Here is an 11,156-nt window from a genome sequence, read left to right on the forward strand (position 1 = left end):
ACAGAACGTAGAACATGATACATAGAAGACATAGAACACAAAGTGCAGCAACAATAAATAAATCACAGAAGGGTATATCTAAGTTGCATAAAAAAGTGAGTGTGCATAGTTTAAGTGACAGTGCACACTATGTGTTGAATAGCCTGATGGCATTGGGTTAGAAACTGTTCCTGAATCATGTGGTGCATGTGTGAATTGTCCTGAGTCTCTTGCCTGATGGCAGGAAAGTGGTAGTGCAGGATGGCTGGGGTCTTTCAGGATGCTCTTCCTTTTCCTTTACAGCGCTTGGTGTAAATGTACATTAATATATTGTACCAAATTTAAATTGTATTACACTGTAATAAAGTAAACATTAGCAAGCAAATTCTCAACAGTTTTTAAGCGCTTCCATTATGCCTGCAGAGAATCACCGTATACGATATACCATGTTGTCTCTTCACAGCATTGTCTTCTAACATCATGGGAAACGTCTGTTGGTTCTGCACTGGGGGCATCTGCATATTTTGGATCCTTTGAGCAGAGAACCAGGAAAAGTTAGTAAAGTTAGCTATATAATTGTACATTGCTGTTAAAAAAGTAATAAAATATAACCTTCAATTTTTAAGATGGACTAGTAGTGCAGGTTTAAATAGTGTTGGTGGACAAAGTGGACAATTGACCTTTTTGCAACAGACATTGCAAGTATTAAGCTCTAGTGAGGATCATGCCTTCAGTATTGATTTGTGCATCTATATGAATAACCAGAAATTAAATAATTAATACATTAACCTCATGTCTGGAACTGAACATCAGTAAAACCAAGGAGATGGTGGTGACCTTCACCAGCTAGCAGAGGGACCTGGCTGCAGCAGATACCTCCTGACATCCCTCCAAATCAACCATTATCACCTCACACACTTTTTATAAGTATGCACCCTACTGCTTCTGTTATGTACAGTTATTTATCATTGTTCATAGTGCAATATACAGAAAATTTCTATTGTGTGTCACCTCATTATCTTTAACCTTCTTCATTCGAGGGCAATAACGTTACTGTATTACTGATCTGAACCACCAGCAGTAATAATGCTGACAGTACAGCTTTGTCCTACATTACTAATAGTATCTACTGCTTGCAACACAGTCTTCCCCAGACTTTAAAAACCCTACACCACTAATAAAGAGATAATAATAATGTAACAAAAAAGCCATTTCAAATACCAAACCTGACCTGCAGTGATGGCTGCTGGCAAAAAGAAAAATATAATATCTTCGTTTTTACAGCAAACTTTGATTTTCATAAGTGGTTATAAAATAGGCAAATATGAGTCATGCATCACATGCAATCCGGATTTCATCAGAATGTTCGTGGTTGGTTGACTACTAATGCTAGCTAATGCTAAGAGAATGCTAGCCTGCTTTAAGCAAAAGAATAATGCTCAAAGCCTCAAACCAATTTCTCAAAGTGAAGTCTGTACATCAAATACATTTTAAATAATCTTACTTTTGTATTAAGCGCAGTGAAAAATCCATTCACAGATCCTGCCACATTTGATTTAAAACTCCCACCTGCCCCCTCCATTTCGTTAGACCCGCCTCCTCTACGATTTGATTGGTTCTCTCTCTCAGGAAGATAAACTCCCCCAAGAGAGAAATGCGGGCGCTACTGCTTTTCACGTCCGATGTGAAATATGTATATATAAATATTATGTATGATGACGATCCCCAGCTTAGCACAAAAGGTAAGTTAGCTTAGCAATTTACTGGTACATTGCTGTGTAGGCTAATGCCTATAGCTTCAAATGCATGCATGAAGGAACGAGACAGGAGTATTTTACAGTATCTTTTTACACTGGAAATATCATCTCTAATCAGCTATTTTTGTACATGCTGTATATTTTTTCAGCTGGAAGAATGAATCGAATATTGCTGCTACCACTAAGTATTAGTATTGTTTAGTTTAGGGTATTGCTGGGTTTTCTTACCATTGCTTCAGACTCATCTCAGCAGGTTCCAAGAAGAACGGAACTTCCATAACCTGAGATGCGAAAATAGCCAGTCACCACACAAGCTATGGCTACAGAACAGACAATTTGCTGCTGATCCTCATGAAGTAAGTAAGGGACATGAATTCGCTTAACCTGAAACATCCTAAAAGAAGAGAACCGCATCCTTTTCCCCCCATACTTTTGCCACACACAAATATATATTTCGTTAAGTTTGTATTTGTTTAATTTGGTTCTCTTTAGGACTTTTGAAACAATCAGATTGAAACAACTACACTGAGAAGCGGAATGAATAACCTGCGTCAGTGTGGAGAGGTTTGCAAAATATTACCAGCTACAGACAACAGACCCCTGTTTTAGAGAACAAAAGCCTGGCATATGACCATAAATTCTAATGCAGGTTTGAAATGGACATATTTATAAATGTCACCCACCAAACCTTAGAGACAATGACCCCCCAAATACTCTGGTACTCTGGTGCAGTCAGCACAACCTGGAGACCGAGTAGACTAGGACCATCTAGCATGTCACTATTGTACTTTATAGAGATAGTACAAGTATAGAGATGAATGAAGCAGCCAGATCACCACTGTAGTCAACATGGTCAACATGGTCAACATGGTCAACATGGTTCGTCATGAAATTCTGGCCACAGAACATACAAGTCACCATGCACTGTGTTAGTTGCTTATCCTTTAGTGTCTGTATGAGACTGTAATGAGAAAGTCTTGTCCTTTAAAAAAACGATTTAACTAATCAAATAAATAAAAGTACACTACACAGACTTCTTTAAGATATATAAACCTCCCAGTGTCTATACCTAACTCTTATGCAAGTAATCATGCCTAATAACATAGACGTAGTATAATTAGATAAAGAACGTATACAAGTACGGTGGTTATACCTGTGCTTTATTAAGGCGGGTTTAAGGTTTGCCCTCAACTTCCACATCCCACAGGCTATGGCTATTTCACATTCACCCAATCTGTTAACATAAAAGTAAATTGTTTACATGTACATTAATATCACTCTGTAGTGGCCTCACATAGAGAACAGCTTGGCCAATGTTGCCTGATGTGCATAAATACTGGGGTGTGTACTTATCACTGGGGCATTCAATGACTGCAAAAGTTCGAGCCCAAAATTTAAAGCAAAATTTATCTGTAAGTGAAAAATATTGTTCTGATTATTGAGTGACAAAATAACAAAACCTTTTTACAGTGTAAACATTGGCCTTTAGTTAAACAGCCTATACATTTAAAGAAGTTTACATATATATATTAACAGGTGGGTTAACAGGTGATTTCGAGATGTGCCTCCTCCCTCCACCGTACTAGTACCACTATTAGTAGCACTGGCAGCACCAATAGTGATCACTAGTACAGGTAAACATGAAGGTAAGTATGAACGTAAGTATTTAGTGACGGGCGGCACGTTGACATTGTGGTTAGCACCTTGTCTCACAGCAAGGAGATCTGAGTTTCGGTGCCTTCTGTGTGGAGATTTGCATGTACAGTGGGATGCGAAAGTTTAGGCAGCCTTGTTAATCTTCATGATTTTCCTTTATAAACCATTGGTTGTTACCATAAAAAAATTCAGTTAAATATATCATATAGACGACACACTCAGTGATATTTTAGAAGTGAAACAAAGTTTATAGGATTTACAGAAAATAATTGTTTTAATTGGGTGGGTGCATAACTTTAAACACTGTTTTTTATTGATTCCAAAACCTTTAGAGATAATTATTGGAACTCAAAATTGTTTTGGTAAGCTCAGTGACCCTGGACCTCCATACACAGGTAAATACAATTATGACAAAGACTATTTAAGGGGGGAAATTGTGAATATTCTCTGAAGAGTAGCAACATGGGGGTCTCAAAACAACTCTCAAATGTCCTGAAAACAAAGATTGTTCACCATCATGGTTTTGGGCAAGGATACAGAAAGCTGTCTCAGAGATATCAGCTGTCTGTTTCCACAGTTAGGAAAATATTGAAGCATGATATATTTAAGTGAAACGTTTATCACAACAACACACCATTTATAAAGGAAAATCATGAAGATTAACAAGACTGCCCAAACTTTTGCATCGCACAGTTTCCCCCGTGTCAGCGTGGGTTTTCTCCGGGTTCTCCGGTTTCCCCCACAAAACAACTAGGCCAATTGGAAATGAATTGGACACGAATTGGCAATAATTTAACCTGTAGTTCTTTCAACAGTTCAATAATTAACAGTAGTAGCAAAAAAATTGAAGCCAAAAAAAAGGCTCCAGTGGTGGCACACCTGACCTTCAGGATCAGGGCGGGGTTCAACTCCCTGTGGAGTCTGTTTTCAGAATGGCTGCTTATCTAGTGTCTAAATGTTTAATACACGTTTAATCACTTACTGCTTATATGCATTACATGAGGCTATTCCCTAATCTACCGTGATTTACCTTCAACAAATATTCATACCTGTAACATTCGTGCCACCTCTGCCACGCCCCCAGTGGTCGACCTCTCCCATGTATTAGTGTGTGTTCTTCCGGGGCTCACTAGCACCTTGATTATTCCCACCTGTTCTTCATCACAGGTAAGTGGTGAACTAATTACAGCTGTTCTGGGACAGTTTTGAAAATCTAATTTCAATCAAAAGTAATACTAAAATGAAAACATGAATATAACTATTTTCAATTCCAATAATCTCTGGAATATATGAACTGTATAAACATTATGGTGTGTCATGGCATTGCATTTTTTTTTTTGAATGTGAGGCACCGTGGCACCCAGCACTTTCTGCAGCGTAGACGTGTTTTCACCCTATGGATGCCGCATCCTGCAGTATCCCGTCGCCGCTTGGCAGAGAGGTGGGTGTAGACAATATATGAAGTAAAAAATTTATTTATTTATTAGCCAGCAATTTGATTATGTAACTGATTTAAAATAAACAATACTGTACTCAGCAATTCAACAAAGAATATCACACAAGTACAGGGAGAAAACATACATATATATATATATACACACACACACACACACACACACACACAAACATATATATATATATATATATATATATATATATATATATATATACACACACACGCAAAATATATATAACTAAAAAATCTATTGATAATCTTTCTTTAATAATAAATTCTAAAACAGAGAGTACATAGCTTTCAGAAGCAGGGATCTGAAAATGCCTCAACCTCTTCTGCACACAGGCGATCGTCTTCATCAGTTGAAGATTGAACAGTACAAATAGCTGGACTGCTGTGTTGCACCTTCTTTCAGAATCTACAGAAACAGCGGCGTTTGTCGCGTTTTTTCCCTTTAATTCTGTACAATACGCACAGGCATATCTCACGATCGCATTGATTGATTTGAATGGTTTGTTTGAATCGTCTGAGCGTGTAGAATTGTGGGAGCATTTGTGGAAATAACTTCATCAACACCATTCACCACACACCATACGTGCGGGCATGAAGGCTGTGTTACGGTAATGTCTTTGCCCTTTTTCAGGTACTCTCGGCATGCGGCAGGTGTGCAATTTTTACACTGCGTATCAGGCTGCTGATTTATTTGGAATTTATTCATCGTCAGACATGGTCCTGCAGAGTTTTTTGGTGATGTCCGTTTATGTGCGTGGGTTTGAAATTGTTTTGTTTAGGTAGTTTAGATTTAAAGCCTTAGCTTTGAGGATGCTAAATCATTTTTTTCTTTGAATATACAGTGGTGTGAAAAACTATTTGCCCACTTCCTGATTTCTTATTCTTTTGCATGTTTGTCAAACTTAAATGTTTCTTCTAATCAAAAACTCTTAACTCTTAACACAAAATGCAGTTTTTACATTAAGGGAGAAAAAAAAACTCCAAATCTACATGGCCCTTGTGGTTTATCACACCTGAGTTCAATTTCTGTAGTCACCCCCAGGCCTGATAACTGCCACACCGGTTTCAGTCAAGAAATCACTTAAATAGCTACCTGACACAGAGAAGTTGACCAAAAGCACCTCAAAAGACATCATGCCAAGATCCAAAGAGATTCAGGAACAAATGAGAACATAAGTAATCTATCAGTCTGGTAAAGGTTATAAAGCCATTTCTAAAGCTTTGGGACTCCAGCGAACCACAGTGAGAGCCATTATCCACAAATGGCAAAAACATGGAACAGTGGTGAACCTTCCCAGGAGTGGCTGGCCGACCAAAATTACCCCAAGAGTGCAGAGACAACTCATCCTAGAGGCCACAAAAGACCCAAGGACAACATCTAAAGAACTGCCGCGTGATGATGTCACACCTGGGAGCATTAAGGCTCGTCTTAATTTTGCTAAAAAACATCTCAATGATTGACAAGACTTTTGGGGAAAATACCTTGTGGACCGACGAGACAAAAGTTGAACTTTTTGGAAGGTGCGTGTCCCGTTACATCTACCGTAAAAGTAACACAGCATTTCAGAAAAAGAACATCATACCAACAGTAAAATATGGTACCGGTAGTGTGATGGTCTGGGGTTGTTTTGCTGCTTCAGGACCTGGAAGGCTTGCTGTGATAGATGGAACCATTAATTCTGTCTACCAAAAAATCCTGAAGGTGAATGTCCGGCCATCTGTTCGTCAACTCAAGCTGAAGCGATCTTGGGTGCTGCAGCAGGACAATGACCCAAAACACACCGGCAAATCCACCTCTGAATGGCTGAAGAAAAACAAAAAGAAGACTTTGGAGTGGCCTAGTCAAAGTCCTGACCTGAATCCTATTGACAATTAGTGGCATGACCTTAAAAAGGCGGTTCATGCTAGAAAACCCTCAAATAAAGCTGAATTACAACAATTCTGCAAAGATGAGTGGGCCAAAATTCCTCCAGAGCGCTGTAAAAGACGCGTTGCAAGTTATCGCAAACGCTTGATTGCAGTTATTACTGCTAAGGGTGGCCCAACCAATTATTAGGTTCAGGGGGCAATTACTTTTTCACACAGGGCCATGTAGGTTTGGATTTTTGTTTTCTCCCTAAATAATAAAAACCATTTTTTAAAAACTGCATTTTGTGTTTACTTGTGTTATCTTTGACTAATAGTTAAATGTGTTTGATGATCAGAAACATTTTGTGTGGCAAACATGCAAAAGAATAAGATATGAAATATATACGTCTTTGTTTGATGCTGCTTCTGCCCAGAACGAACCCTTGGTCTTGTCAGGATTGCCTGCAGCTGGGCTCCACACCTGACTCCAATCCTGACACCCCATAAATGCCGGATGTTTCTGCCCCTTCTAGATCTCCGGCATTTTCGTGGACTCTCTGCACGAACTTGACCTGGTTTAGTTTCATATGTGTTTTGAGTTCTGGCAATCGCCACACGCCTACGGGTTAGTTTGTGTTTTTTTATTGTAGTTAAATTGTTTTCGGCCACCGCGTTGCTGTTTATTTGTATTTATTGTTTATTTGTTAATAAAAACCCCTTCCCAGCATGTCAGACCTCTGCGCTTTCTTCCCCCGTAAGCCCGTAGTCGTGACAGGTCTTTACAGTCCTGATGAGTTTATCTTGTCCAGGTACAGGTTCAAATATGTCCTGACACTTGATGGAGAGGTTTTGTCTGTGCTTTTTTTTTTTTTTTTTTTTTAAATCTGCGATACGACTTGCATATGTGGTATATGAGTTCAACATATTGGCTTTTAGAGAATCTACGATTTTCTCAGGGACACTGTAATCTGCTATAAAAAAAAAAAAACAGAAATGTTTTGTGATTAACATTTAAAGTTGAGAATGTAGAAATCAAGTCATAACTTCACATACAGTACAGAGCAAACGTTTGGACACACCTTCTCATTCAATGTGTTTTCTTTATGACCATTTACTCTTTTTCCACCTGTTTCTGGTTTGTGCCGCTGCCTGCTCCTGAACTCTTTCACGTACCTGCCGTGCTGCACGAGCATCAACATGGCAAACAGAAGTTATTCCAGATCACCTCTGCACCTGCCACGTTTCCACGAATCTCTGCCTGCACTTCTCGTCAGACCACAGTCTGCTTTCAGCTCCAGCCCCATGTCGGCGAATGCCCCGGCCTTGACAGCATGTACGAGCCACAGCAGGGGGCAGCGGACATGAAAACCCTGAAGAGGATGTTCTCTTATAACCATCTACAACAACAGCAGGTGCAAGATCAGGGCATGCAGGCGCTTCAGCTCGAAGTGGCCTCGCACGTACAGACACTCCAGGCCGCAGCCGTAGATATACAAATATTCCATTTGTTCCATTGTTACAAAACTTGTAGAGCATAGTATGTTATGGTTTTACATCAATTTTACTGTGCTGTGAAACAAAAGATGTATGTTGCATTTTTTGCACACAACTTCTGTGCACCCAGGAACCCTGCACCTTCCCTTCTTGTCAAACATTATTGGCCAGTGTGACGTATTGGTCATGTGGACATTTTGGTTTGAAATGGGAGACGTGAGTCCTTGATTCTTTCTTTTTCTCCTCAAATTGTTGAGAAATCCAACCATTGGTTCATACTTTCTTCCTGGCATCTTTTACTTTGCACAGACTGTACAATCTGAGATTTGAAGTCACAAAATGCACCAGTGCTCATTCCAAAACAATCCAGCCTGAAGATGAGCCAACTTGTCACCACTCAATTCAATGAAAAACACGATTATGGTGCCATAAAGCAATCGGTGAAAACAACAAGTCAACACCTCCCATGTCCTCATTGGACATAGAAAATCTCAAGGAGGTGAGAAAACTTTGAAATGTGGAGGGATATATAGCCATGCAGGGTGTACTAGAGAGCCATTGGAGTCTCACGTGCTCCCTTGTGGTGTCTGAGAGGAAATTCTGTCATCTTCATATCACAAAATATAAAGTTAAAGTAAAATCTGTCTGAATATATTTATTTACACATATATGTGTCAAACGAAGGAATGTGCTTTTTCATGCTTTACTTAATTGAACTCTGAAAGTGTAAATGTGGTGTTTTCCTAAAATGGCCTACCTTTAACTATAATTCAACATATGCTCAGCAGCTAAGATTTTTTAGCAGGTTATGACAGCGCCCGAGGAGCAGTGTGTGGGGACAGTGCTGTTATCCAATCCCCTCCACGACCATCAGGTGAAGTTCTAACTAGGAGCCCAGTAATGGAGGCTCTTACTCAGGCCCGTAATCAGGTTCCTGATACTTTATGTTCCCAGAATGTAGATACTGCTTTTGGTTCTAGCATAATCTATGTGAACCACCACACATTTACACCATTACATACCTCCAGGTAAATGCCTTTTTTTTCCTACCTCTGCCCTGGAATGATCTTCACTGCCAGATTCCTTTTTTGACAATAGATTCACAAGTTAAGAGACATCGTCTTGATTGGTGTGAGGTGCTCATTGCTAAGAGTTTTAATGTTTGAGACTCATCTTAAGACAGGTTGATTTATCAGAATGTTCAGAAAAAGAATAAAAAGTGATACATCACGCTACATAGTTTAAAAGTGTGCATGTGAATGTCCAGTAAGTGTGAACACTTGATCAACGGAACATGATCTAGGATGCACTTAACCTGGAACACCGAACAGGTTCCAACATTTATCAGATGGCCTTATCCAGCGCGCCTCACAGTCAGTAGTGAGAGGGACAGTCCCCCTGGAGCCGCTCAGGGTTAAGTATTGTTAGTATTCAGTATTGACTTTAAGATTGACTAACTCATCACTAATTCATTCTTCTCTTTTCTCTATCCTTCACCATCCACTCCACAATGCTACATGTCACATGCCACGTGATATATGGCGGTTTGTGATTTGCTTCTTTAATTGCTATAATTGATCTATGCGACGATTTAAGGCCAAATGCGTTAAGCCCTTTGTGCACTGGGCCAGTAATATTTACTTCTGCCTGTTTTAACTTGTTTAATTTAAATACAATTATGTTCATTTTTGCTCATCATCTAACTGTTGGTTGTACACATGGTAAAAGACAACACACATTTAAAGATTTAAACATTTTATTTTTCCTTATTTAGATGTCATTTCTTCTCCAAACAGGAGCAGTAAAGCATCGGGTCTAGACGGCGTCTCCTCTTCCTCCCTCAAAACCTGTGCTGACCAGCTGGCTCCAGGTTTCACTCACGGACTGTCAGCACTGGCTCTCCTCATGTCCTCTCCCGAGTTTTCCAGGACTGCCTACAGAACCGCTGAAATGGGTGTGCCAGAGGGACATAAAATCAGGCAAGTGATCAACATTATTAGCGTTAACTGCTGGTTTTATAAACCATCAACCTGCTCAATAGCAGCGTAAAATAATTTCACAGATACAGAGGACAGTATGAATCTTTGCTGAAGTTAAACCATGCTAGATTATGGAATAGCCTCATGTAAAGGTTTTTTTTAAATTGCACATTAAACATTTAGACATTAGATAAGCAGCCATTCTGAAAACAGACTCCACAGGGAGTTGAACCCCGCCCTGATCCTGAAGGTCAAGAGTGCCACCACTGGAGCCTTTTTTTTGGGGCTTTTTTTGCTACTACTGTAAATTATTAAACTGTTAAAGGAACTACAGGTTAAATTGGTGCCAATTTGTGTCCAATTCATCTCCAATTGGCCTAGTTGTTTTGTGGGGGAAACTGGAGAACCCGGAGAAAACCCACGCTGACACGGGGAGATACATGCAAATTTGCAAATCTCCACACAGAAGGGACCGAAACTCAGATCTTCCTGCTGTGAGACAAGGTGCTAACCACAATGTCACCGTGCAGCCCGTCACTAAATACTTACCTTCATACTTACCTTTACTAGAGATCACTATTGGTGCTGCTTGTGCTACTAATAGTGGTACTAGTACGGTGGAGGGAGGAGGCACTTCAAATCCATGTCCCAGATGACAGGAAAATCCTCCAGACTGGCTTCCTGGTGGGGTCCCTGTTGACTGTCTGCTGCTGGGTCGCTGGTCATCATTTCCTCCTCCATCTGGTCCTGAAGAATCCAGCGCTCCTCAAGCTCCATGGATGATGTGCTAGTGGAGGGCTGATGAGCGCTGGTGACGGAGGTGACAGGGACCACGCCGGGCAGAGGGGTGGCAGGACCATCCTGTACCTGCGGCCTGCTCCATGGAAGCAGAATGCCCTTCTCCACAGCCAGGTCCCAGACTCCAGGAACAGAACTCAGCACGTCTTCCGGAAAAAAAACCTCCTGACTGGCTTT

General features: G+C 40.2%; 2 long non-coding RNA genes across 2 annotated transcripts; one reads left to right on the forward strand and one right to left on the reverse strand.

Annotated features, from left to right (window-relative positions):
- On the reverse strand, nucleotides 1-1,546 carry LOC114791163 (uncharacterized). The gene is made up of 3 exons (XR_003749927.1): nucleotides 1,484-1,546; nucleotides 425-510; nucleotides 1-284 (listed from the first exon to the last, which is right to left on the reverse strand). It is a non-coding gene; the product is annotated as an uncharacterized LOC114791163 (long non-coding RNA).
- A 127-nt stretch (nucleotides 1,547-1,673) lies between these two features.
- LOC114791050 (uncharacterized) lies at nucleotides 1,674-4,018 on the forward strand. Its single transcript, XR_003749897.1, has 3 exons — nucleotides 1,674-1,721; nucleotides 1,987-2,092; nucleotides 2,229-4,018. It is a non-coding gene; the product is annotated as an uncharacterized LOC114791050 (long non-coding RNA).
- The last annotated feature ends 7,138 nt before the right edge of the window (nucleotides 4,019-11,156 follow it).

This window comes from Denticeps clupeoides, chromosome 5 (genome assembly GCF_900700375.1).
Source record: "Denticeps clupeoides chromosome 5, fDenClu1.1, whole genome shotgun sequence".
In the NCBI taxonomy this organism is placed as follows: Eukaryota; Metazoa; Chordata; class Actinopteri; order Clupeiformes; family Denticipitidae; genus Denticeps; species Denticeps clupeoides.